The sequence below is a fragment of the Anastrepha ludens genome, chromosome 5, assembly GCF_028408465.1.
Source record: "Anastrepha ludens isolate Willacy chromosome 5, idAnaLude1.1, whole genome shotgun sequence".
NCBI lineage: Eukaryota > Metazoa > Arthropoda > Insecta > Diptera > Tephritidae > Anastrepha > Anastrepha ludens.
The window spans coordinates 8,354,506-8,381,689 of NC_071501.1; positions in this window are offsets into that span (position 1 = coordinate 8,354,506).

Sequence of the window (27,184 nt, forward strand, 5' to 3'; positions counted from 1 at the left end):
TTAATAATTTCAGTAAAGTTTTACCCTTACTTAAAATACGCTGGATCGAATACGTTTCTAATAAAGAAGTGCTGCGAAGAGTTCACGGTGATAGACAACTACTAGGAGTATCAAATGTTAGAAAACGTAATAACTGGGTCATTCATGCGAATCCAAAAAATGAACTGCTACAACTCACATTGCACGGCAAGATCGAAGGAAGAAGGAGGTAACGGGCGCAAGCATGATCCCCTACCTTTACCGGTCAGCGATACGCGAAAACTTTGGGCGAGATTATCATAACAGGTAATTCGTCCTTTGCATGTCAAAACTCAGCATGGAACAGTACGCCCCAGCAAGATGTGACATCAAAAAACAAAAAGTACCCATCTTTTATCAAGACGCTGATAAATAAAAAACGAACGCTTAGACGTCGTTGGCAGCAAACCAGATATCCTGAGGACAAATTGAAACTCAACCAAACAACTACTACACGTTCAAATTTAGACATTAAAAAATGATAATTTCAATCAATTTCTTAATGGCCTCACATCTGATAAATCCACAGACTTCTCCTTATGGAAGGCAGCAAAGCCATTCAATCGTCCGATAAAACACATTTCTCATCAAAATAAACGTCGCCCAATGGGCAAAAACCAATGAGCAAAAAGCAAATTTATTTGCAGAGAATCTTCGTAAAACCTTCTCTGCCAATGAAGGATCTGAAGATATTGACATCGCGTCAAATTGGATAGAAAGTGATGACAGCATTAAGCCTGTTAGTAGCGAAGAAGTAATGGGCGAAATTATCAAAATGAAAGCCAAAACATCGCCTGGTTTCGACCTCATAACTGCAGAAATTCTTCAAAGATTGCCCTACAATTGTGTTACTTATCTGTCTCAATTGATCAATTTTTCTTTTTTGTTAAAATATGTTCCTATGTGCTGGAAGACAGCAGAAGTAATTGTGATTCTGAAAGCCGGAAAATCAACGAACAACAAACTACTGCTATATAATCAAATTCTGAAACCGGTCCTGACGTATGGCATTCAGCTATGGAGGTGCTCCAGCGAATCTTGCATGACTGTTGTCCAACGTTTCCAAAATAAAGTGTTGCGCAACATCGTCAATGCTCCAACTATGTGAGAAATCTCGACCTTCATCGTGATCTTGTTATGCTGCTCATCACTGGCGTGGCGAAAAAGTTTGCCATGGCTCACAGGTATGTCAACGCTGAATTATTGGCTTTGCTGCAGCCAAATACTCATCGTCGGCGGCTCAAGCGTAAAACAGTTTTAGACCAGATGGGCACCCAGTAGCAGCTGTAGTGTGCAGCAATGGATGTTGTTGTGTTGAATGGGCTAGCCCAAGGTTAATGATAGTTTACATTGCTATGCAAACTATTCGAAAATTTAATGACATTTTTTGATTTCTAAATTTTCAAGTGAATTTCACTATGATTCTCTGCTTTTAATTAATTACTAAAAATATGTCAATTTCGCTAAAAATAAAACTCCTTAAATGTAAGCCTTTAAAGCATCCAATGCGAGTACCCAAGCTCTATATTTCAACGCTTTTAAGTGCAAGCACAGCATTAACAACCCGCTAACTGAGAAAACACTACTATAAAAATATTTACAACTACAACCACAACTATTTGCTGTGCGCTGCATACTGAGAGTGCACCAGATCTAATGCAATGCTTCTACTTCACTTCAAATGCAATACTTTGTGTAAACTTTTTGAAAGAGTCGTGCATGGTAAGTGTGTATGTGGAGAGTAAGAGAGAGGTGGGACTTAGAGTCAACGAGCAGCACTCATCAAATGTAACAATCGCTGGTATTTACACTTGGAAACATTGAATAGTTGCCATCAACGGTCAAGCACATATTGCTGTAGTTGTAATCATAGTAAATGCCAACGGTCAGCCAAGTGAAAAGCAAAGCAAATAGATTGAGAGTAGTGAAACTCAAACTCAAACACAAAACCAAAAAAAAAAACAAAAATTCAAAATAAAAAAATTAACAAAATAAAAAATCTGCAAAAAGGGAAATCATTTCGAAATGTTTCTCAAGGTAAAGAACTTTAAGTCTATGGAGAAGTGCACAAAAGTTACGAGGAACTTAGAAAAAAAAAAATAGCAAACTTAATGGCCACTCTACAAAATGCATTTACAGTTGTCAACTTTTAATGACAAAATTCTGTATACAAATAGTTCTACATGGTAGCTAAATTTCCAATAATACCCGCTCTTCACTGTTATCTTCAACGCTTGTGTTCTAAAGAAAACTTTTGGCGATCCACACTACTGCCAATAATAGATTTGTACCCAGATACGTAGTAGAGCAGAGTTGCTTCTCTCCTTCAAGCGACCAACTTTACGTTTTGCTCTTTGGAATTTCGCTATTTTATTTACTCCCATTTGTTCGCTCTTGCATTGTGCGGTTTTGTGCCAAAATCTTGTCAAACTTTTGCGGCAAATACTGCAAATTTGCTCGCCTTTCATTTGATTTTGCTTCTCTCCACTTCCGTACTGCCGCGCAACAACTGAGCTGCTATCAACTCAATTCTACTCAACTAAAGCGACATGCGAACACTCATCGCAAACTTCGAACTGCTTTTAAGTGTGACACGCGGCGCAAAAAGTGTTTCACGAATGGAGTGGAATGAGAATTGTGCCAGGACTGGTTTTGTGTGTGAGTTGCATGTTAATGTGCAGTTCTTTAAATGGATGTGTGTGCCTATTCGTGCATACGAGTATGTATGAGAATATTAATGAGTAAGTTAAGGCAAATTCACTTAAATGTTTAAAGCAATTTTTGGAACGCCTTGAAGTAGGCAAGGAATTTAAACTGTGATGTAATTATTCGGAACTTTTCATTCATTCTTTTGTTCACCTGTGTCGTTTGCTATCACAAGAGTTATTAAGAAACAATAAATTATCGGCTTTTATTAGTCTGAGAACGCTTTTGCAGTAGGCACTCTAAAACAAAAAAAGGAAAAATATACAAAAACACACAAAAAAAAAAAACAATCAAAAATCCGACGTTTTACAAGCCAGTTTCTATGAAAACCTAGTGTGACAACTATTATTATAATCAATAAATCTGTCATCTACTTCGATAAAAATTTTTGCATCCAAGTAATGAAGTGAGCAACCTTACACATGTGCTGAAAAGTCATGGGCCTAACACAAAGATGGTACTAATTTTATTGCATTCACCTCTTTTTCAGTTGAGACTAACCTTAAAAAGACAGCTGTTAAAATCTCATATATTCCACTCATTAATTCGTAAGTTACTAAGAGTGACGCTGCTTTTGTTACTTTCAAAACAATGGATCGAAAAGAGCTTCGTATTTTAATTTTACAGTGCTTCTTCATGGAAAATAATCCCGTCAAGCGAAGCAATGACTTGAAAAGTGTTATTGGGAACTCCGCTCTATCAGAAACAACAATAAAACAAAGGCTTTCTGACTTCAAACCGGGCCGTAGAGACACCAATGCTGCACAACGCAGTGCACGTTCAAATGAGGGGGTAGGTTAGGTTAGGTTGAAGCGTTTGTCCTGTGCGACACACTCAGGCTCATAGCTCAATGTGATGCCGTGTGGGGAACTTGTCCCTATCTCTCCTAAAACCAGTGTGCGCTTTTAAAAAATTTTTAAATATCTCTGATTTCTGTAGAACTGAGATCTTTCAACTCATTAAAAAATTGTCTACCCAGAATAGTAAACCTGCGTCTGAATAGAGCAGGACAGTGGCACAGTAGGTGCGAGATTGTCTCTTCCTCGTCCTCATCTAGACAACTTCTACAGAAGTCATGTGTTTGCACACCCATCCTTTGGGCGTGTCTACCTATAAGGCAGTGCCCCGTTATTACTGAGATCAATGTCCTAAGACTGTATTTATTTTGGCTTAGCAGAGATTCTGTGCGTTTAGCATTAAGAGTCGGCCACAGTTAACGGGCGATTTTGCAGATGGCTACAATACGCCATCTTTCATTTACTTTATTTACAATTTCTTCAAGGATGAGTAGCTTACATGTTTGGTATCCCTATCTCATTATCTATGTACTCATCAGACAATTTAGTGCCGAGTCTCGCTAGTTCATCGGCTCTACAGTTGCCCACAATGTCGGGATGGCCAGGAACCCATATTACTTTAAGATGAAATGACTCAGCCATCTCGTTAAAAGATGTGTGGCATTTCATGGCTACCTTGGAGGTTGCCGACTATTTTGTGAGGGATTTTATCGCCGCTTGGCTATCAGTGAAAATGTAGATATCATTTCCATATATCGCATCACACTGTATCAATGTCGCGGCTTTTATTATTGCCATCTGTTCAGCCTGAAAGACACTACAGTAGTCGGGGAGCCGAAAACTGAAGGAGATCCCCAGATGTTCGGAATATACACCTCCGCCCACACTGCCCTCGAGCTTTGAGCCATCTGTGTTTACATGGATGGACTCACCCTGTCACACATCGCCCCGTTCCCACTCTTCCCTTGAGGGGGTAACACCAGTAAGCATAAAAAATCCACAAAATCGCTTTGAATGATCGAAAGGTGAAGTTGCGTGAGTTAGCTGATATCGTAGAGATATCAAAAGAATGTCTTGGCTTTATATTGCATGAGCATTTGACGCCTACAAATATCTGTTCAAAATGGTTGGCGAGTTTGCTCACTTTCAAGGCAACGCACCGTGCCACAGGTCTATCAAAACAATGGCACAACTACATGAATTGAACTTCGAATTGCTCCGACATACAGCGTATTCACCAGATTTGGCTTCCAGCGACTACCAATTGTTCGCAGACTTAAAAAACAAAATGCTCTCCGGTTAGAAATTTCGCTCGAATGAAGAGGTTATCGCTGAAATTGAGGAGCCAGGAGATAAATCGAGCTACAAAAGTGGTGTTAAAACGTTAGAGCGGCGCTGGAATGATTTCGTTTTTCTTTGGGGGGCGTCCATAAATTACGTGAGATGTTTAAGGGGGGGAAGGGGTCAAGTCAAATCTCATCTAATCTTACGTTGGAGAGAGGGGGGGTCTCGGCAAATATCACGCAATTTTTTTTCTGATTGAAACAAAAAAATTGTACATGCTTAAGATTTAATCTCAAGCGTAATCGTAGTATGATTAAGACCATTCACTAATTCGTTCGAAAGAAAATAATTTCATTCATACTTCGACGTTATACATTACTACTGTCAAACCACCATATTTGTTTTATACCAAATAGCTCAATTTAATCTGAATTTGCGGTACAGTGTAGCCCGTCGGTTGTTTTCGCGCCACTATGAGCCGAACGCCCTATCACTCAGGTTGACGTTTTACAATTCCGGACTTTAAAGAACATGACGGAAAATCATTTGCTCCATTTCTAATACGCGTACCGATTCAACCGCTGAATGCCTTTATCAGCACGCCTATTGATCTCTATTGCCCAAGTATACGTGATGATTTAGAGAAAATATGCTGCAGTACATGCGGTATTTACTTCGCATCTATCACAAGAGCTGCAGAGCACAGGAGAGCAGCTCACATTGCACCAGCTAAACAAGCGCGTATGTTCCGCAAAGTGCGACCCTCACGGATTGCCACAAGACGAGCTAATGAGTTACTGTGCGCAAGCGTCAACGGCTTAGAGTGGCTAGATTAGAACGAAGTTGAAGGAGCACATGATTTTACTGAAAATCATATGGACATGTTGGTCCCAATAGTCTCTCTTGAAACCGCGCATGATTCTCCATGGACTGAATTAGAGTAGATATTCTTTTTTTAATCACATTAGTTACGATTTAAGTCTTCTATTGTTAAATTTTTATTACACTTATAACTCTCAGCAATATTGATTACTAGTCTTAACTAGTCGTAAATAAAAGCACGAAGCAACTTTTTTTTCTTTTTACAATAACAATCCAACGCGTTTACATAAGAAACCCACATTTTGAAAAATCTCACGTGAGATTGGGGGATGGGGGAGGGGGTTGAATAAAATCTCACGACATCTCACCAGGGGGGAGGGAGGGTCAGAAAATTGAAAAAAACAACTCACGTAATTTATGGACGCCCCCTTGTGGAAATTACGTTGATGAATAATGCTAGTTTTCAACAAAAAAAGTGTTTTCATTGTTACGCCCAGGACTTTTCAACCCAAGTGTTAAGTTCAGTTTTTAAGACACGTAGATGATTCATTCCGTTAACATTTCAGGTGTTTAATCCTCCTTTTAGGCATCCTTGATATTTAAAGTACTCTTATAGGAATAATATTTGAGCTCTTATAACTCATTGTAACAACTGGTCCAATATAAGTAACTTGCGAACTAGTACGACTTCTTCCCTCAAGCATCAGTTCATTACAGAATCTTATGAAAATTACAATTTCTCATGGGAATATAAAGAAATGCTTCCCTACTAAATTATGCATTCATTTCGGAAAACAGAAGCTTCAATTAGCCTGGAATTAAATGAAATCAAAAATTTGCGATTTTGGCAGTAATTCCACAAAATGCATTTGAACTAATACGATAAAATTGCATGAAATTGCGGCGAGTAGAAGCTGCAAATTTGTTACACCACCAAATTAAAGATTTTCCAACTTTGTTTGAGTTTGTAAATGCATACATACAAACAAATGTACGTGAGTATGTGAGCAACTTTGTAAACGCGACCTACTTTCTGTGTGTGTCGACTAATAATACTGAAAGCAAAGCAACGCAAATATTTGAGAGAAATGCGAAATAAGTAAAACTAAAGCAAAGAAAAGTGAAGTAGCAAAACAAAAAAAAAAAAGAAGGAAAAGAAACAAACCGCTGGAGGATGCTTGTGCGCTGTTCCTTTGTGCTTTGTAAGTTGTAATAAACTGTTGTAAAATGTATACTTAAGAGCGCATAAGCATTCGATGTACTTATTGGATTATTAGTTGTAATTGAATGAACCCATGGATGTAAGCAATATTTCCAAGTTAGGCAAAACAATTGAAGCAAAAACCTAGCAAATGAGCGGAATATAAAATAATTCTTTAAGACGAAATTTAAAGACGGATTCAATTTAAATCTCGCAAAACTGCTCTAAGTTGCAGTTCATAGTCAGCAAACTATTTATTTCAATAGTTTACACAAAAAAAAAAAAAGGAAATATTCAAGCAAACATTTTTGGCATAGTTTACCAAAGGGTTGCTGCACATTTAATTTACTCTCGAAATGCCTTCGCAAATAATTGTGTCCATTACTTGCACAGAGCTGTCCGGCAGCAGGAACGTCAAAACCCATTAACTAAGTCGACAAATTTGTGCAAGCCCTCAAGCAAAAATTTTCCACCAACCAACTAACAAAAGCAGCGCTAGCTGACAAACTCGACTGATATGCAAAAGCGATTCAACAGAAGGAAAGAACCAAAAATTCACAAAAAACAAAAAAATACACGCAAATCGTAAAGTAAATATTTTTTAGACATAATTTACTACCCGTTGCCTGGTCCACAGCCAGTAGAGCGTTGGTGGCAAAGAAAAGGAGTTTAAAGTAAAAATGTAATGGATGACGCTTGAATATGGTCACGCGTCAAGCTCATAATTTTCGCTAGGCCATTTTGCTTGCAAATCTTCCGATTGCCCTCGCTTTTTCGCATTTGTCCGTATTTTGTTGGATTTGCTACGAAAAGGTCCTTTAATGCTTGCACCAGTGACTATGCGAAAATATGCGAAAGTACTTCGTAGAACTGCTGAAGTATATTTTGGGGCGCACACTAGTGAATATATTTGGAAGGAGAAAGCGCGCTGTATGTGTGAGAGTTATGAGCTGCACAACGTTTTTAATGGTCTCCAAAGTGTAAGTTAACATTTTTTCTTTGTTTTTTGTTGTCGAGTAAAAGGGATTTGAAAATTTGTTGCATAGCTGCAGGCGTGATGCATTGTTGAACGTGAATATAATGTCATTGAAATAGAAAAGGGCGATAAGTAATTTTCCTTTGTCTCGTTTAAATTAGTTTCGGCCATTCAAGTCAGCGGATTTAATTAAATAAACACAAATGATGAATGGCAGTGTCAGAGAAAAAGAAAGAGTCAACTTGACAAACACAATTGGTGAATGAGAGAGGGAAATGGAAATACAATGCATATTGTGGATTATTTTTATGAATTTGATAAAAAACGTTACAAAAATTAGATGTAATTTCTGCTTGTGCAAATTTTTGCTCTTTCGAAGAAAAGTTCACTTTTAACAATTTTACAACATAAATTTTCGAAAAGCTTTACCTTCAGTTATAGCTTTCAGGAGAAGTGGAAATGATAGTATAAGCTGATAAGGCACAATACAACATAGAACCTCTTTGGTGGCTGAAACTACTAATTGCACACTTGAGCAAAACAATTTTTTTTTTTACTTTTTCAACCGAAAATTTTGGTCTTTAATGGAAAATAAGCGACATTTTTCTCTCACAAATTGAAATATTTTCATGTTTGCTGTTTTCTGTTTTACGAAGTGAGTACATTTTTGACGCTTTTTGTTGAGCAGTACTTAGCAACATTTTAAAAACCTAATAAATCGAAATTGGAACAAGACACAAATTTGTTGTTAATTAGTTTTATTAGGCATACCACTGGCTACCTTTATTAAGTAAAAAATACCCAGCGATTTAGCAGAATATATCAATGGAAAGAAAATTAAATACATAAAATACATTAAAAATTGCATAAGTCGGTTAAGCATGGCTGAGTGAGAACTCAGCCGCAGGAAATTAGATGATGATCATCATTCCCACGACAGTCGGTTCTACGTTATCAGAAGGACTTGTCACTTCAGCAGCATTCCCCGTGCATAGTATATGGGGATTGTTTATGTGGCTACAACAACAACAACAGAAGATGATCATCAACTATGCTTGACAAACTATTTCCGCTAGTATTACCAAGATTATTCTACATTTATTTTTCTATTAGCTGAGAGTAACTAATTTGGTAGCGAATATCCTGAACTCAAAACTGAATTGTCATTGAGGAATGGGACTAAACTTGATTATTGGCTTTTTAAAAATGGAAGAACGGTTCACCAGAATAGCGGTTTTAAAATTAACATTATTTATATATATAATCCAAAATTTCAGTCTCCTAATCCAAATTGTTAGTCAGCGAACTTGAAAATCTTCATTAGAGAATAAAATGATTCCCAAGCAAAATCGAAATAGTTTAGTGTTAAACACGTAGGAGAAGAAAGATGGGACTAAAAACAGGGGCCGGGTACTGAAGTGCTAAAAATAACAGCTAAGGTGTAATTAAGTACTAAAAATATATAATAAAAAATTAGGAACTATGAATTTAGTTCCAAAAATATTAATAAGAATTAGTGCCGAAATATGCATTTACTGTATAAGAACTAAGTACTAAGAAATAATAAATGAGAACTATGAACTAAGAGGTAATCAAAACAAGAAGAAGAAAAGTGCTAAAAATAACAACAAAGTTCTCAGAAATAAGCGCTAAAAATACCAAATAAAAATTAAAAATAACAAAGAAAAAATATGAATTAAGAAATACTAAAAGCAAAAAGAAGAATAAGTGCGAAAAATAACAACTAAGTTGCGAAAACTCAGAAGGATGCACTAAAATAGCAGCTCAGAGCTATGAACTGAGAAATACTAAAAATAAAAATAAGAAGAGGTACTAAATACATAATAACAACTGAGGAGAAAGACCTCATAACTAGAAAATGAGAACTACTGTAAGTATGAAAAATAAAAATAAAGGTGAAAAACTAAGAACTAAAAACTAAGCAATAAATATAAGTTCTATGAATTAAGAACAAAGAACTATAGAATGAGAAGTAGGAACTAACTGTCATTTCCACTTCACCTAAAAATTAAAAAGAAGAAAGAGTCGAAAGAGCTAAGTCTAAACAAAGTCAACTAGAAACTGAAAGCTAAGAAGTACTAAAAATAAAAAGAAGTAAAATTACGAGATATAACAAAAGAACGAAGAACTAAGTACTAAAAATAAGAGCAAATAGCTATGAACTAAGAAGTACTCAAAAAGTACTAAAAATAAAAACTAACATCTACGCACTTAGAACTAAGTACTACAATCGCAAACTAGAGCCATAACTAGAAAGTACTAAAAGTATAAATACGAAGAGGTACTAAATATAACAACTAAGGATTAAGAAATGATGACTCGGAATTGAGAATCAGGAACTAAGTACTAAAAATAACAACCAAAGGTCAAAAACTAAGAACTAAGAATGAAGACCTCAGCAATAAAAAAAAAATTAAGAGCAGAGGACTATGGAACAAAGTGCTAAGAAATATGAATTAAAAATTAAGAATTCAGTGCTATGAACTAAAAATTTAAAACAGTAAAAAGGATAAAAAGTATTAAAAATAGCAACTAAGGTATAAGAACTAAGTTAATAAAACAACCAGTAATTGAGAATTAAGAAGTACTAAAGCTGAAAAGAAATAAAATTACTAGATATATTAACAAAGGGCTAAGAACTTAGAACCAAAAGTACAATACTACAAATAAAAACTAGTAACTATAAACTAAAAATTACTAAAAACTACTAAAAAATAAAAGGAGAAAGAAGTACTAAAATACCAACTAAAGAAATAAGAAGTAAGTACTAAAAACTAGTAACTATGTAATGAAAACTAAGCATTAAAGATATCATCTCAGATACAAGGAACATAGGAACAAAGAACTTTGGGCTAGGAATTAAGTTCTAAGAATTAAAAATTAAGTATTATGAAAAAAGGGAAAGGTACAAAAGATAATAAATGACTACTAAAATCTAAAAATTGCTGAAAATCAGAGAAGTACTAAAAATAACGACTTAAGTATTAAGAATTAAGAACTAAAAACTAATAACAACGTATTAAAAACTAAGTAGTAAATACAGCATCAAAGAATTAAGAGCAATGGACTAGGTACTAAGTTCTACAGGGTTTGATTGAAAAGTAATGAGCCTTCCCGCGCGGAGCGTTGGGAATAGATCGTTGGGCCTTCCCCTTCCACTAGAAACCGGTCCCATTTCGCTGGCAACAGCGGGGGAGTCAGCATCGCTCCGCGCGTGAAAGCTGTTTTAAAAGTGTGATAGGATTTTGCAGTGGCGAAAACGCAGCGATCGTTGGAACAACGTTACTCGATAAAATTTTGCGTAAAGCTAAACAAAACGAGTACCGAAACCATTGGGCTACTCAAGGAGGCTTACGGGGACCAATCTCTGTCCAGTGCCCAGGTAAAACAGTGGCACAAGTCGTTCAAGGAAGGCCGGGAGGACGTCGAAGACAAACAGCGGTCTGTTCATCACGACAATGCGCTGGCGCACACCGCCTTCCTCTGCACCTCTGCATTGGTCAAGATGGGGCTTCCAGTGCTTCCCCACCCTCCCTACAGCCCAGACCTGTCCCCTCCGGACTTCTTCTTGTTCCCGCGCCTGAAAAGAAAGCTGAAGGGGAGGCTTTCCGACTCCATCGAGGCGATCCAAAAAACTGTGACAGCCGAATTGAACGCGATTGCGGCGGATAAGTTTAAAAAATCTTTCCTACCAGCGGTGTATTGACGGTCAAGGGTCCTATTTTGAAGAATATTAGTTGTGTAAGACAAAAGGTTTAATAAAACTGCTTAAAGAAATAAGGCTCATTACTTTTCAATCAAACCCTGTAATAATGATGAATTAAATAGTATGAAAAAATAAGAGGTACTAAAAATATCACGTAAGGTATAAAAACTAACAAGTAAGTATTAAAAATCAAGTACTAGAAAGCATAACCACGGGCTAAAAACTTTTAAATTAGAACTGAGTACTAAAAACTCAACCTTAAGGCCCATCTCTCCAAACGACTGCGCTTAACTAACTGAGGCGTTACAATGTCTCACTCACTTTAAAGTGCACCTTGACAATTTACGCTCTCAATCCGTTAAATTGGAATCGGTGAGTTACGATACTAAATGAAAATTATAATTTGAACTCAAACATTTTGAGCCTAGCTACAAAATTTTAAGGCGAATATGAACTGGTTCTTAAATATATCGGCCTGAGAGTTTGATAAGCGTTTGAGAAAAGGAAAAAGAGTTTGACGTCATAATAAATGGCTTGTAAATGATTATAGAGGTTGGTTGAGGTTGAAGGTTAAAAATACGCCGCTAAGTACTACAAGCTTTGCTTTTTCTATGTAAGTAATGAAACCGAAAATGCAAACGAATGTGAATTTGCATTAAAATTAACTAGAGTTAGTAGCCACATAGCAATCAAAAAAATTTGCAAATTACCATAGAATTTTTGGCTTCCGTATAATAGATTTGAGATTTGAACGGGATATCAAAATCTGAAGCCTAAGTATCATACTTACTCAAGCATAGATGCACAGTGTTCATTGGAGGTATAAGGCAGAAAATATGACTGCAAACCACATGAAGGAAGGGGATGCGCTATGTTTGGGTAGTTGTATTGCGCCGGTAAGCTCCTTACCGTGAAAGTATGGGATGTGATGGCGGTTGGTAGTGCCAACCTATCAGGAGATGTGGTAGCCGTTGAGGCATTGGGCGCCGAGTGGCGGTAGCAACACGAGGCCACATACCATGTGGACTACTTCCTATGTGACTTAAGGCCGGAATCGGTCTTAAAGTGGTTCCACTCGTTGCACTGATTGCACCTAACCGAGGTGGAATTCGGGTGGAGCCGTTTATGGCAAATGCAGCAATTCACATCCAACCCTAAGGATTCAATACCAACCCTAAGGAGAAGTTTTTGGAACAAAAGGCTGCCACAGACCCTGACATACTAAACAAATGTCCCGTATGTGAAGGTACCACCTTTTCACAAGCCCCACTAAACCCACTCATCTAACACCCCTCTCCCTCTGGACTCAACCTGTCGAAACAGCATGTTTCCTAGAGTTAGTCGAAGACGACCGGTGATATGCAATACACTGACAGGGCTTAGTATTGCTGGTACAATAACAACAACAACCGTAAGCAACAGTGTAGTAATTTATGCATCCTTGCACTTACTTATGAAAATATTTCAAATGAATTTCTGTATTTTATTCACTACAATGGACGTATCCAAGATTCATGTCCAAGTGAGTCGTTTTATCCTTTGAGGCAATCATCTATCTACTATCTAACATGCACTATATCTTTTATGCTTTGTGAGCTGCCGTGCCGATATATTGAATAATAAAGGAACATAAATATTTGCTCTTTGGAAATAAATTAATTTTACCAAGAAAATGTCATCTCTCTCCTTATTCTACGGTCTCAGTGAGCCATTTACTTGAGCAAGTAATCCTTGTCATTGTCCAGGCTGTCTCTTTTTCCAAACAATCAACGCTAATCGAGATAACCGCTTAACCCATTTTATTGCTTTTAGAAAATAGATTTCATAAATTTCTTAGAAACCAGCAAAAATGGGTAACAATGAAATTTTCATGCACACATATATGCGCACGTATGTAGAATGGGGTCAAATGACAATGTGTAACAAAATTACCCACTTTCTTCTTTGTGTTTCACTTCATTTTTCGAACGATTTAACGCCACATTTCAAGCTGCCTCATTTCTTAATGCAGCGCGGCTGAGAGAAGCGAAAGGCAGCAAAGTGCTTGTAGAGTGATATGTTTTCACAAAGATGCGAGCAAATACATGAGTGTATATGTGTGAGGCAAGATATGCGCTTACATGCACACACATACACATGTATGCATGCGAAAGTGTGCGCTTACGCCCATTTCATGTACTCTTGCTCAAGTGTTTGTTTAGTAATTCTTTTTGCGCTTTTGATGCGCACTCCGAGTGGGGAATGGTTCTTAATTTCCGCTTGGCCCAGCACTTTTTTCCTCTTCCACAAATAAAAGTACATATGCTCGAGGCACACAAACACCCATACGAGTATTTGGTGTATGCGTGTGTGTGTGGTGCGTGCAAATGCTAGTAGTAGTCAAACGGCGGTGTCCTTTTTTGCAATCCCTACTCTCTGCTCCGGCGTTTGTTTATATGTTTATTTGTTTGTTTTGGATTTTGTGTACACAGGCTTCCGCTCCAGTCTCTTCCGCCTCAATGCGGCACTTTTTCGTGGGCGGGCATGTGAATACTTCCGAAGCGGAAGTGTTTTGTGTGGAGGAGGAGATGAACTCACTCCTAAGCCGTTAGTGGGTTTGTGCATATGTGTAGGCGCATATGCATTACTTATACATAGAAAGCTTGTGTGCGTGTGTGAGTGTATGCTCTCGTGTGTGTGTGTGTGTGTGAAATACCTTGTTTTGTAGCTCCGATTTAATTGTTAGTTGTGTTTGCGTGTGATTTTTTCTTTCTTTCATTATTTCTTTGTGCCGACTTTGCTGTTGTTGGCTACGTCTTTCTCTTCGTTGGCGCTGTGAGTTGTAACTAAATAAATTGAATTTCAATGCGGACTTTTATATGCGCTTTAACTTAGTAATGGGAGTGTGTAGTTTGTTAGATATAAAGCCGTTGGATTTATTTTGAGTTACGATTGAAATGTTAGGCTGCTGAAATTGAATTTGTAATGTGACATTTTATAGAAGGATAATAAAGTGTTACAGGAACTTAGACGTTTAAAAGTTTATGGCGTTTAGAGCCGGTTTTTCGACGCTGTATTTAAAAATACATTCAGACGGCATTAGAAGATAAAAGACTAATATAAATCAAGTTGTAGCTGAATTGAGATTTCACTAAGTTATTTTCATGTCAGATATTTTAATCTTAAAAGTTAAAGTTTTATTCTGGTAAGAGTAGAAGAAGAAGTAGAAGTAGAAGTAGAAATAGAAGTAGAAGTAGAAGTAGAAATAGAAGTAGAAATAGAAGTAGAAGTAGAAGTAGAAGTAGAAGTAGAAGTAGAAATAGAAGAAGAAGTAGAAGTAGAAGTAGAAATAGAAGTAGAAGTAGAAGTAGAAGTAGAAGTAGAAGTAGAAGTAGAAGTAGAAGTAGAAGTAGAAGTAGAAGTAGAAGTAGAAGTAGAAGTAGAAGTAGAAGTAGAAGTAGAAGTAGAAGTAGAAGTAGAAGTAGAAGTAGAAGTAGAAGTAGAAGTAGAAGTAGAAGTAGAAGTAGAAGTAGAAGTAGAAGTAGAAGTAGAAGCAGAAGTAGAATGAAGTCATACATGTAGAACTGCTAGAAGAAAATTCTGTCATATGGCTGCATGATCACGATTATCGGGAGTGAATACTTTACTACAATCTGTTTATGAAATCCATAATCCAGATGAATAATTCATTTAATAGTCAAATAAACTCTGTTGTATCTACTTCTTACTCAATCTTAGATTTTATGCGGCATAATAGCTCGAAGTTCTTGGACCATTACGCTTTTTTATTTAATTTTTACTTCATTTGTTCACTCTAAATTACAGTATTCCGGAGGCTTTGCAAAATATAGCAAACAAGTCGTTCCGTTAACAACAGAGTTTCTCTTAAAAAAAAACTCATAAACTAAATTGTACATAACCATAACACATTTCTTTAAAAAAACGCACATTTTAAATACAATTTGTCACGCATACAAAGTTCTTTAAGTAATTCATTAAAAATTCGGTATTTTATTTTCATTAAATGGACATTTTAGTGCGTTTTTATGTCCACAACTGGGCAACAATGCAGTAGCGAGAGAGAGATTTGACTGCTGAAAGCAGAAGAACACCAACAACAACTGAATTCGCGGGCAATGCGACTAGATGTTAAAAAAAAGTAAAGCTAAATAAAACTGAGTGAATTATTGGACTAATTTTAAAAAATTATAAACATTGTAATTAGATCAGGCTTGAAAAATGTTATGAAGAAAGAAGTAACTAGTCTCGGAGTAAATAACAAACAGGAATGCTAAATCAGGTTACGAAAATGGTAATCTGGCCATATTGGTGCTAATAGGACGAAACTCATTGTCAAATTTATTTCTATCTCATTATTCTTTCCACCATGCTCATTGCCTCATAGTTTTAGTGTAACTAAAGGAGAAGTTTGGTTCATCACTCTCTCTCTCTCTCTTTCGTTCTCTTTCATATCGCTACTCTATGCAACACTGACCCATTTTATTTAAAATTACTTAACACAAATTATGCGCGTTATGCTCTCATTGCCAGCACTCTAAGAGAATTCAATGAGATCTCGCGCTTCATTCCGTTGATTGGTGTCAAAAAATGAATTTTATAAACTTCTAAACTCTTTTTATTTAAGTGTTTTATTTAGCTATATATAGTAATTTAAACTCATATTAGCTCTGAGTGGTCTGTATGAGCTGTTATTAAGTTTTAGACTTGAAATATATCAGCTCGGAATCTCGCAAACCATATCAAATACGAGTTAGAGATGGTTGCCTCAAGGGATAAAGCGACTCACTTGGACATGAATCCTGGATTCGTCTATTGTGGTGAATAAAATACAGTAATTCATTTGAAATATTTTCATAAGTAAGCATATAGATGCAAATATGACTATACTGAATTTCGCAGACATACTTTCTGTCCTAGATGTCATTGAACACTGTGCAAGTTTGAACTTGAGTAAGTACTTGAGTCTTCGGTTGATAGACCGGGATCTACTCTCAAATCTATTTTACTGAAACCGTATAATTAAGTTTTAAAATTTTTCGATTTCTAGGTGGCTACTAACTCTAGTTAGTACAACTTTCTGTGATATCTTCATGAAACTAATATTTTTTTAGCGCTTAATTCTCTGGTGAGGTCTAAGTTGGAGAGCGCCTAAGAAATTTGAAATCCAATTTATATTGTTTATTTCCAAAGGATTCAAGGATTTAATTTTAACGAGCCACCTCTGTCATGCAGGGCTCGTTGTATGTTAATAAACTTTAAATGACTTCCTTAAAGGCCTATAATACACTCACTGATATGTTTATCTATCTACTGGAGCAGCGAAGCTTCAATATTCCACAAAGACTATTGCTTTTTCATTTTCTGTGGCACCTTAAAATTTCTAAATCAAATTACATAAATTCTCAACCCATTTCTAGGTCTCTTACTAGAAATAGAAATTAATAGAATTATAAATAGTCTCGATGTATGGCACAACAACGTCGGCAGTATGAACAGGAAGAGAATTTTGAGAAGATTTTAAAACTTCTTCAGGAGTTAAAAAACGGTGTTTGATGTTTCCACTGCTTTTTGCAATATTTCTAAAATATTTTCATAAGGTTTCGGAGAGAGGTGTAGCATTCCTAGATTAGAATATTCGCCTGCGGATATCCGCTGATGATGTTGTAAAATTAGCTCACAATATCCAAGTAATTGGGAAACTAGTGTAATCTTTGGAGTGTGGAAAGTAATATGGTCAAGTCACAAGATTTTCGAGATTTTCAGAAAAAGAGGTGAAGTGCCCAAATAGAAAGATTGGCTCTATAAAGAGCAACAAATAAAACTTAGTTCAGAATTTTGTTATCTAGGCGAAAGTAGTGTCATCTCACTTCTCTGTCACTTCATTTTTGGCTATATTCCTTTGAGCCACCAACCGTACAAAGTGAAACAACTCATTTCTCTGGCATCAAGTTAAGAAATCAGCAGCATTTCGCTACAATTTTCGCACTATTTGTGGTCAAAAAAATTATCTTAAGGGCCACTCAGCTCTCTCAAGCACTGCTATATGTAAATGAAGTTATTTTTGACTACATATCTTTGATGGGCGCATGAACTTCTGGCTTGTGAGATAGCATGAAGCGCCACTTTTAGCTATTTTATGTTGACGACTTCATCAACTCGCCTCTATAACTTAGAATCAATATCAATAAACGCCTCCGTCACATCTATTCTTCTATCCATCATTCCTTAAATGGTATTGCTAAAATGCTAAATTGAACGACTGCTTTATTAGTGTCAGTAGACTACTTTTAGGCGCGCCCCTATACTTTTTTTTATTTTTTATTTCGTTTTGCATTTAAACATAGAAGCTTAATGAAACAGTCCAATAAATTGAATTATCTAAGAACTTAAATACAAAATTTTGTAAGCCGAAAAGTGTGCACAAACTACCAGCTCTAAACATAAATAAGAATTTACACGAAACAAGTTCACGACCCAGCAAGTTCCCCATATATATCTTTGTATGTACTCGGCTTAATATAAACATACCCATGAAACATTTACACCGCAAAATAGTTACAACGCCTAATAGCAGACACTGATTTGCGCTCTAACAACAAACATTTGAGGTGAAACAATTAAAAGTTGCCAGACACGTTTTGAGCCTAACATAAATAACTACTTAAAGTATTTACTTGGAGCAAAAAAAAAAAAAAAACAGCAAAACAAAAACGCAGACAAACCCAAAATATGTGTTAATGTGTGCGCCTAAATGTAGGCAATTACGCCAGCACGTGGTTACAAAATATCAAGACATTCTAGTTGCATATCCCTCAGCATATTTACTTCTTCACGTATAGCGTAAAAAACGAATAACAAACACTTGTTCGCCTAGATGTATGTTTGTACGTGCCAAATATAGCACAACACAAGCAGTAAATAGAAAATAAATGCACCGCACACAAATAGAAATTTCTATATTATTTTTATTATTATTACAATTGTTAATTTTATCAAGCATAGACGACGAGCGGGGTAGGTGGCGTATTCAGGCGCCTACGCAATTCGCACGCCCTAAATATAAAATGCATAGCATACTTTTCGGCAGTCACTTGCGGTGTTTGCGGCAAATTTTATGTGAGCACATTTCGCATTTTTGTAGCGTAAACAAACAAAAGCAGTGCCAAGTGGCTGCGATTACATTGTTTTTGTTTTATTTGCGGCGATACTAAAACGTAATAACTAGCAAAGATCACGTATACGCCAAGGCGTCTAAATGTAAAAGGAAGGCAAAGCCGCGTAGAGTGGCGACAGAGGAAAGCAGCGGAAGGCAGTTAGTGTGATTGTGCAAAACAAAAAGGGATAATTGAGCTGCCACATGTGTTCAACATCACTTTGCCTATATAAGAATACAGTGGATACTGGTGAAAGGAAAAGGAAACTGACGGAAGTCTGCTGTGCAGGAATTGCAAAGTGGTTGGCCGGAGCCGTCACGCGGCCTATACTTACTAATCCTGCCGAGACATTATTTTTTATTACGAGTTATTTCTGTATTTTGTTTTTCTTATTTTTTTTTTTTTTCGTTTTGGCTTTCACTTCACAAATGTTTGCGTTTTATCTCGCTCTTTATTTGCTCTTGTAATCGTCTGCGGTAGTGAATTCCAATATTTTTTGTTTTCTACTTCGCGTGCTTTTGTGGTCTTTACGGGCATTTTTCTTACTTTGTAAAATTTATTATTATTTTTCTGTTTTTTTTTGTTTGTGGTGCTATATTCGACTTAGTATTGCCAATAGTCGTACAATTTTGGCTGAGAAGAGAGTATTAGAAAGTAATTTTTTTAGCAACTCTTTACTAGAAATATATGAATTAGCTCTGATCATACGTGAAATTTATAAATTTTTATATTTACATTATACATATTTAAGTAAGCAACTGGCCGCTTGGCTTAATATTATCAACTATTTGTCATCTAAGCACTGTTTAATTAACTCTTCAACGCTAATAAATGTAGCCAGGGCACTCATATTATCGAATAGCTGGTAACTGTGCGAGAAGCAACATAGAAGTAATTTACTCAGCTTACCACACGGCTGTAAGCAGAAGCATCCGTGCTATGCCTAAATCCCCAACAAAATTCATACTGACGGAAGCCGGCCTCCCCACAATAGAAGAGAGATTCACGACGAATACGAAAAAACTTATACCAAAGCTATTTCTTTGCTACAACAGTTATATTAAGCAGTGGTAGGCGACGCCACGTCGCAAATCGATGATTGCACTGTGCATCGATTACGCCAGAGAGATTGGTATCACTTCCGCTTCACTTCGCCAAAATATACTGTTTCCCCATGGTTGATGAAATAAGCTAATTATATATTGAACCTAGCGAAATATGGTAAAAGTCACACCAATGCTACTGTTTACCAACGCCTTTTTACAGAAGTCACAACTCCTCTACTTCCCGAATGGAGCTTTATTTTCACTAATGGGTCAAAAACTGATAGTAACACCTCATTTACAGTTGTCTACTCGAAAGGAGAAACAATCACGGCCGGCCTCCTCCCTAGCTATGCCTCCGTTTATACAGCCGAAGCTGCAGCGATCCTTCATGGTATTACCTTCGCTGAAAACTCTTTACCGAAAGCAGTAATTTGCACGGATAGCAAATCACTCATTTACTCGATAATGAACACAATGAACAAGACGCACATCATCTCCTGTATACGAAGCAAATTATTACAATAAAAAATAGCGACCTCATAAAACTTCTGTGGGTTCCAGCCCATGCAGGCATAAGAAGGTAGATTGTTCCAGGACGAACGGGCTAAGCTCGCTGGGAAAGAACCACTAATAACTTTCGACAATATTTCGAAAAAAGACGTATACAAATTTAAATATCACAGGCACTATAATGCACAAATGGTCAATTGCGGATCCCCTTCCCATCATTACGTCGTAAATAATCCAAACAAGATACAACCAAACTATCCATTAAATTGCCGTTGCAACGATACCAAATCATTTGTCCGTCTTTGTCTAGGGCATACAATCGCCACGCATTCATACGTTTTTAATGGTTCCAGCCTTCCATGCTGCCAACACCGTCATTCACCATCTTTGACGGTCTGCCACCTACTCGACGACTGTCCACATTTTGAACAAATCAGGAAAAGTATCTTCCGAAACCAAAGACCTTCTACACTGTTAAGAACTACTTCCTCAGAAAATATATCAAAAATGTCAGAATTTTTAGCTAAACCTGGATTGAAAAAATTGATTTGATGTTTGCTCTACTAACATAGTTACTTTATATTTACCATAGTCTTAATTAATTAAGTTTTCTAGTCTCCTTTTACATGTAAGACCTTTAAGCTAACTATCTGCTACTTTTGCAGCAGCGAGCCGAAGGTCCTGGCAGCCAGTGCTCTTTTTTTACTTGTAAGAATAATTGTATTATTATTTCACGTCTGTAAATAAATAAATAAATATATTTACATATATACCGAATAGAAGGTAGCACACAAGTGTAATGGATCTCATGGACAAAAATGAGCTTGACCTCTGAGTTGAAGCTCAAGCTACTAAGTTGAGTTTCAGGCTACTAAGTTGAGTCTCAAGCTAAGTTGAGTCTTAAGCTACTCAGTTGGGTCCCAATTACTGAGTTGACTGTCAAGCTATTTAGTTGAAGCTTAAGCTACTAATTTGAGTCTCAAGCTACTAAGTTGAGTCTCAGGCTACTAAGTTGAGTCTCCTGCTAAGTTGAGTCTTAAGCTACTCAGTTGGGTCCCAATTACTGAGGTGACTGTCCAGCTATTGAGTTGAAGCATAAGCTACTAATTTGAGTCTCAGGCTACTAAGTTGAGTCTCCAGCTAAGTTGAGTCTTAATCTAATAAGTTGAGCTCCAAGCTACTAAGTTGAGTCTCAAGCTACTGAGTTGAAGCTCAAGTTACTGCATTGAAGTTAAAGCTACTAAGTTTCAGTTTAAGCTTCAATTTCGTTTCTCTTTCGTTTGTATCATTTAAAAACGAAGGTATTAGAGTTAGCGCCAATTCAACGAGTCAAATTTTCAAGCATTTTGACTTTATTCTTCATGCTTAAAGCCTCCCTGCTGAAATTTTATTGTTACATTTCTAATATTGAGCAGCAGAAGGTTCAGTGCTGGTATTAGCTGGCACCCTATTTTCTTCTAATTTACTAGGAAAGGAAATAAGGCCGCTGAAAAATTGGTTAATGGTTTCTGCCCACTTAAACTTTTTTGATTTTATTTTTAATAAAAATGAATTTAAAAAAAAAATTTTCTTTTACTTTTAACTTTTTTTAATATTTTTCTCAACCATCTCATTAGTTAATGTGTATGAATAAAGACTTCTATGCTCTTCATTAGGATCTCATCAAATTTTGTACAACTTAAATTTTAATTTCATTTGCAATCACTTTGCCATTCTAGCCTTGGAGTGAGTTCGAGAAATGTTGTGTAAACAAAAATGGTCTTGAACTCAATAATACCCATTCTCGTACAGTACCCAAATCGCATTTTTTCATGAAAACGATGTTAAGTTCAAGGTCTTTTATTTAGAGACCAAGTCATAAAATCTACATAAATAGAACTGATCGGGTCCTAAATCTTTTTTAAATACGCTCTAACTCAATTGAGCTTTGTTGAACCAACTTTCACCTCTCCATCTCGTCAGCTTTTGATTAACCTGAAGTCTTTGGAAGTAAAGAGATTAGTTCTCTCGCTTTCATTTCTGCACAATATCATCAGTGGCTTTATTGACTGCTCTTTTCTTTTGGCAAGAATTAATTTCAATATACCACAGTGCACTCTTTGTAGCACCTTTCTTTGGTACTAAATGCAAAATGATGGCGTATTCGCGTTATGCTCTCCTTGTTGGAAACTTATGTGAATTTAGTGCAACTTCTGGTTCTATCCAACTAGATTTTTGAGCTCCGAAAAGTTTATTTTAGTTAGTTTATTGGAAATTTCTTATGTATTTAAATTATGTTCGATAGTTATTCTACTTTTCATTGTATTAGTCTGTACATAAGAAGTTTGTGTTCATAGACTAAATAATAATAAATTTATACGAAACCAAACTACAAATTTTAGCGTATTCCCAGTTTTTGTGTTGTTATAAAAGTGAATTATTTTTAAAATATTTGCATTTAAGTCTATGAAACAATAATTTCTTTTGGATTAATTAACAATTATACTAAATGAGGTCATCGTATTCAGAAAACCAGTAAAAATTGTTTTAGGAAAAGAAAAATCAAGATCGACACCATTTCAAATTTGGTTAAACTCGCAAACTCCATTAGGCGCATTACGTGCATAGAAAGGCAACGAAGCACGAAGAAGCTTCCGTGGAACATTAAAATGTATTCTTTCCAAAAGTGACTGACAGTCATAAACTCCTTGTAAAATGCAAAAAATGATATGTACCTCCTTTGTCGAGCGATTTCACATTGAGCAGTGCTAAACGTGCAATAAACGAAGGTATTGGATCCGAGAAATCCAACGTAAGACAAATAGTATATGTGAAGCTGATTATTATTGCAGCATACTCCAGATGCGAGCAAACTAAAGAGTTATTAAGCAGCTTTATGGTGTATGGATCAGAAAATTCTGTGGTTTTAAACCGCAAAAAAACAATCATGGCGTATGCTTTTGAGACGACAAAATTAAAATGATTGATGAATGAAAATTTAATATCAAAATTCTTGAAGTAATTGCAAGATTTCTACAGAAAAGCTGAGCTGGGTTCTCAACTGCCTGATTTTGAAAAAGAAACATAGACGTTTTTTTTTATTATTGAATAGAAAATGTGATATAGGGAAATTAAATTGCTCATTAGCTTGCTAGCAAGGGGACTGAATTGGTCTCAGAGACCTCTTAATCGGTCATTGGTATTCCTCTAACTGTTCCTAAGGGGAAACTACCCCACTTATTTCTCAGGAAAGCGCAGAAAAGATGGAGCACCATTTCTGCATGGCCCTAATAGGACTCAGAAAGTCCTGAAGACTCCACGCCATTCAATTTCCAAACTTGTAGCTGTGTTTACAGGTCATTGGACGATTGACACACACGCGAAAAAACTAAGTTTTCATTCAACCTCCATTGCAGAAAGCTATGTGGCCCATTTAGAGAGAGCTTTTTCTGTAAATGTTCAGGTGTAGCAGCTGAACAATTAAGGTCAATGGGTGCTCCTCTCTTCGACAGCCTGGGGCAGTGCATCAACCTCAGTCCCATCACTCTTCTCCATTTTATCAATAGCTGTGGCTGCCTTGTAGATATATACCTGTTACAGATCTCATAGTGGTATCAACACATCGCTTTTGTGCTTTTTAGGGAATACCAGAGTAGTACTTCAACTATTTTAAGCATCAAGAATATATTTCATCTAGTTCGAATTGAAGTTTCATCATATCTGCGGCTTTCTTAACGGATGAGTGAAGATATTATTGTCGACGTATAATAGAATATTGGGGAACGAAAAGCAAGAACCTTCGACATTTATAAACTAAATAAACAGCAATGGGCCAAGAATGCTACCTTGTGGTACGCCAGAGGTTTCGAAAAAAGGTTCAGAGTGAGCTTACCACACAAATAGGGTTTATGCCATTGCAGAAAAGTAGAATGGAAACACAGGTGAACAAGATTACCGATCAACACCATATACGAAACTTTGTGGAAGGCTTTAGAAAAGTCGATGTAAATGCAATCGACTTGGCACCCAGAAGAAAATGCTTAGCTACAGTACTCACTAAAGACAACCAGATTTGTAGGTGTAGAACGACCCGATACAAATCCGTGTTGATTCGGGCAAATTGATCACTTAACTGAGAAATATATTTTATGCTTGATGACGCACTAAAAACTTAGATACATAAGAGAGCGTCGAGATAAGTCTATAATTACATATATCACCCTTTCTATTGTCCTTTTTGAATGGAGAAGTTTTAGAAACGAGTTTCCAAGCATCAGTGAATTTTCTAGCAGATAATTACTCAATTTTTAAATAAAGTAGTCAAAGGACCGTCAAAGTCAGTTTGAGAGGAGTTATATTGCAGTAAAATCAGTTTTTGAGAAAATGCCTTATTCTATGCATCACAAATTTCACAATTCCATAATAAACCCCCTATGCTTGGCAACACTTCCAACACTCACATGCAGCGACAGTCGAAAAACAATTTCAATGGCACACCACAACGCGCCGAAAAGGACGGTCATAAAATTTAAAGTGAATGAAGGCTACAAAAATGGAAAAGGTTAGAAAAGAGTAGAAATGGCTGGACATTAGCGTTGACAGCGAAGTAAAGCGGCACAACAGCGACGAAAAGGAGTAAAAAACCAGCAAATACAAGAAAATACAAATATTCGTTCACTGCTTTACCGTTACTGTTGCATTGCGCCTTTCACTTTTTCACTACAAATAAAAACAAACAGAAATACACCAGATAGCAGTTTTTCTTGCGCTTTCCCGCGATCGACCGGCAGGCAGGCAAGCAAAGCCAGGTGCAGACAGCAAACCAGCGGGCAGACGATGGCGGTAAAAACACATAAAGACGAATGACTTTCAAAAGAAAAGCACTTGAGTTTTTCTCCAACTTGGAATTGTTTCACTTTTTCGTGTGGCACTGAGTGTTGCTGCTCACTTTGTGGCACATGAGACATAGCGCCAAGAACAAGAGCAGCAGCAGTGGTGGAATGGCAACACACACACATACACCTATATATGAGCACATGTATGTAGTTGTGAAATGCAAAAACGGAAATGGCAGCTCGAAAATGTTATGTTTACGTACATATTTCTTAAAAGGTTATGATTATGGGTTTTTGCCTGCCACAGCCGCTGCGGTTGCGGTTGCATTTTGAACGAGTTCTTTATGGCGGCGCAGGTGTTTTCAGCAGTTTCGAATGTGTCGCGTTGTATCGTTATGCACAAATCTATGTGTGTATGTAGAACTGAAGCAAATGTGCAGCTGTATAGGTATGCATGTGTGTGTGTGTGTGTGTGTAGGCACTAGCACTTGCTATTCATATCTCATTGTTGTAGATTTCTTGCAGAAGTATAAATACAAAAAAGCAAGGGATACACCAGACATGTGATAATGCACGTATGTGTTCCTGCTTTCGCTGGCTTGTCTGTAGCATAATTTTAGGTGCACACACGAGTTTTTAATGCGCACTTCACTACGTTATTTTCGATCCCATTCCGCCACATTAAAGCATTTTAAAATATCGTAAAAGTGCGCGCGAAGTAGCAGCGTCTTCGTCATGGCAAATAACAGTTGGTAAGTAGGTATTTACCGTTAACACTTGATTATCACTTCACTGCAGTGTCTTAGTACACTTTTTGTTTGCATAAAAATATGGATTTTTGTTTGCTTAAACACTTTTCTTCTGTTACCGTGCATGCCTTTTTTGTCTCACGCATTTTTTATTTTTGTATTTTCTTATTTTGTTGCTTTGTTGCTTTATTTGCACTTTGTCCTGTTTTTGTATTTTTTTTGTTTCGTTTCTCTATTTACGCTTTGCTTGTTTTTTTTTTTGCAGCTTTTGCTAACTCTCAATTTTGGGTATTATTTTTAAAAATATTTTATTTATCCTGGTTTTGCTCTTTCACCTGATTTCATATGCTAACATCGTTTGAAAATAAAATTGAGAGCACAAAAGCTTGTTAGACAGTTGTTTTTCAAGCTCTTAAAAGTATGTTTTTTTACATTTTTTCACATTTTTCGCAATCACAACACGTTTCACTGATTTATGTCCGCAAAATATTTGATATTTATTTCATGTACCTACTCGTTGCCAAGTGAAATTAGAATTTTTGCCACGTAAGGCCAGCTTTTTAAAAAATATTTCGAGCATTGATTTGTAGGTGTTTAAGGATGGAATAGGCGCACATTTTTGGCAATTTTTATAGCAATTAAATTAAATTATCATGAAATTGTTTTTTAAGCTTTCTAGCTTTTAAAACATTACTTATAGACATTAGTCATTAACATTACCAATAAATAGTCTGGCACCTATAACGTTTAAAATTTGCACAATCGCTATTTTTTCACTTTAATAGCTAAAATAACCTTCGTGTTGTGTCAGAAATTAATTTGGATTTAGAAATTTACAAAATGAGTCACTTTTCTCGCTTAAACAAATGAACTGAAAAACGCTTGATTGGAGTTGAGCATTTTTACTAACTACTTGTTGTTGTTGTTGTTGTTGTTGTTGTTGTTGTTGTATCAGTAATACAAGTCCCGTCAGTATAGGGTATATACTGTTCACTAGACAGAGCTAGTTTACTGGGGCGGCAGCCCTTGTTCGGGGAAAACTCGAGTCATTCCGGTAACGTAGAAGCGGCTGCCATGGGAATGACTAACTAATTAACTACTCTTGCATACTGGCTACATGAGGAAAAGTAGCGGGGTAGTAGTATTGGAATTTGTAGTGTCACTCAAGCTGCAGTAAGAGCCCTTGCTAGCCCACGCTACTCCTCGAAATTGGGCGGTGAATGTAAGACAAAACTGAACAGTGTTGCAAACCACAATAAAGCTTGTCTTATTTGCCTGGGCACTGCGATATTACAGGGAATGCGTTGGCTGATAAACTGGCTAATGAAGGCTCTGCAAGCACAACACTAGACCATGAACCCTTTCTAGGTGTCAATTCTG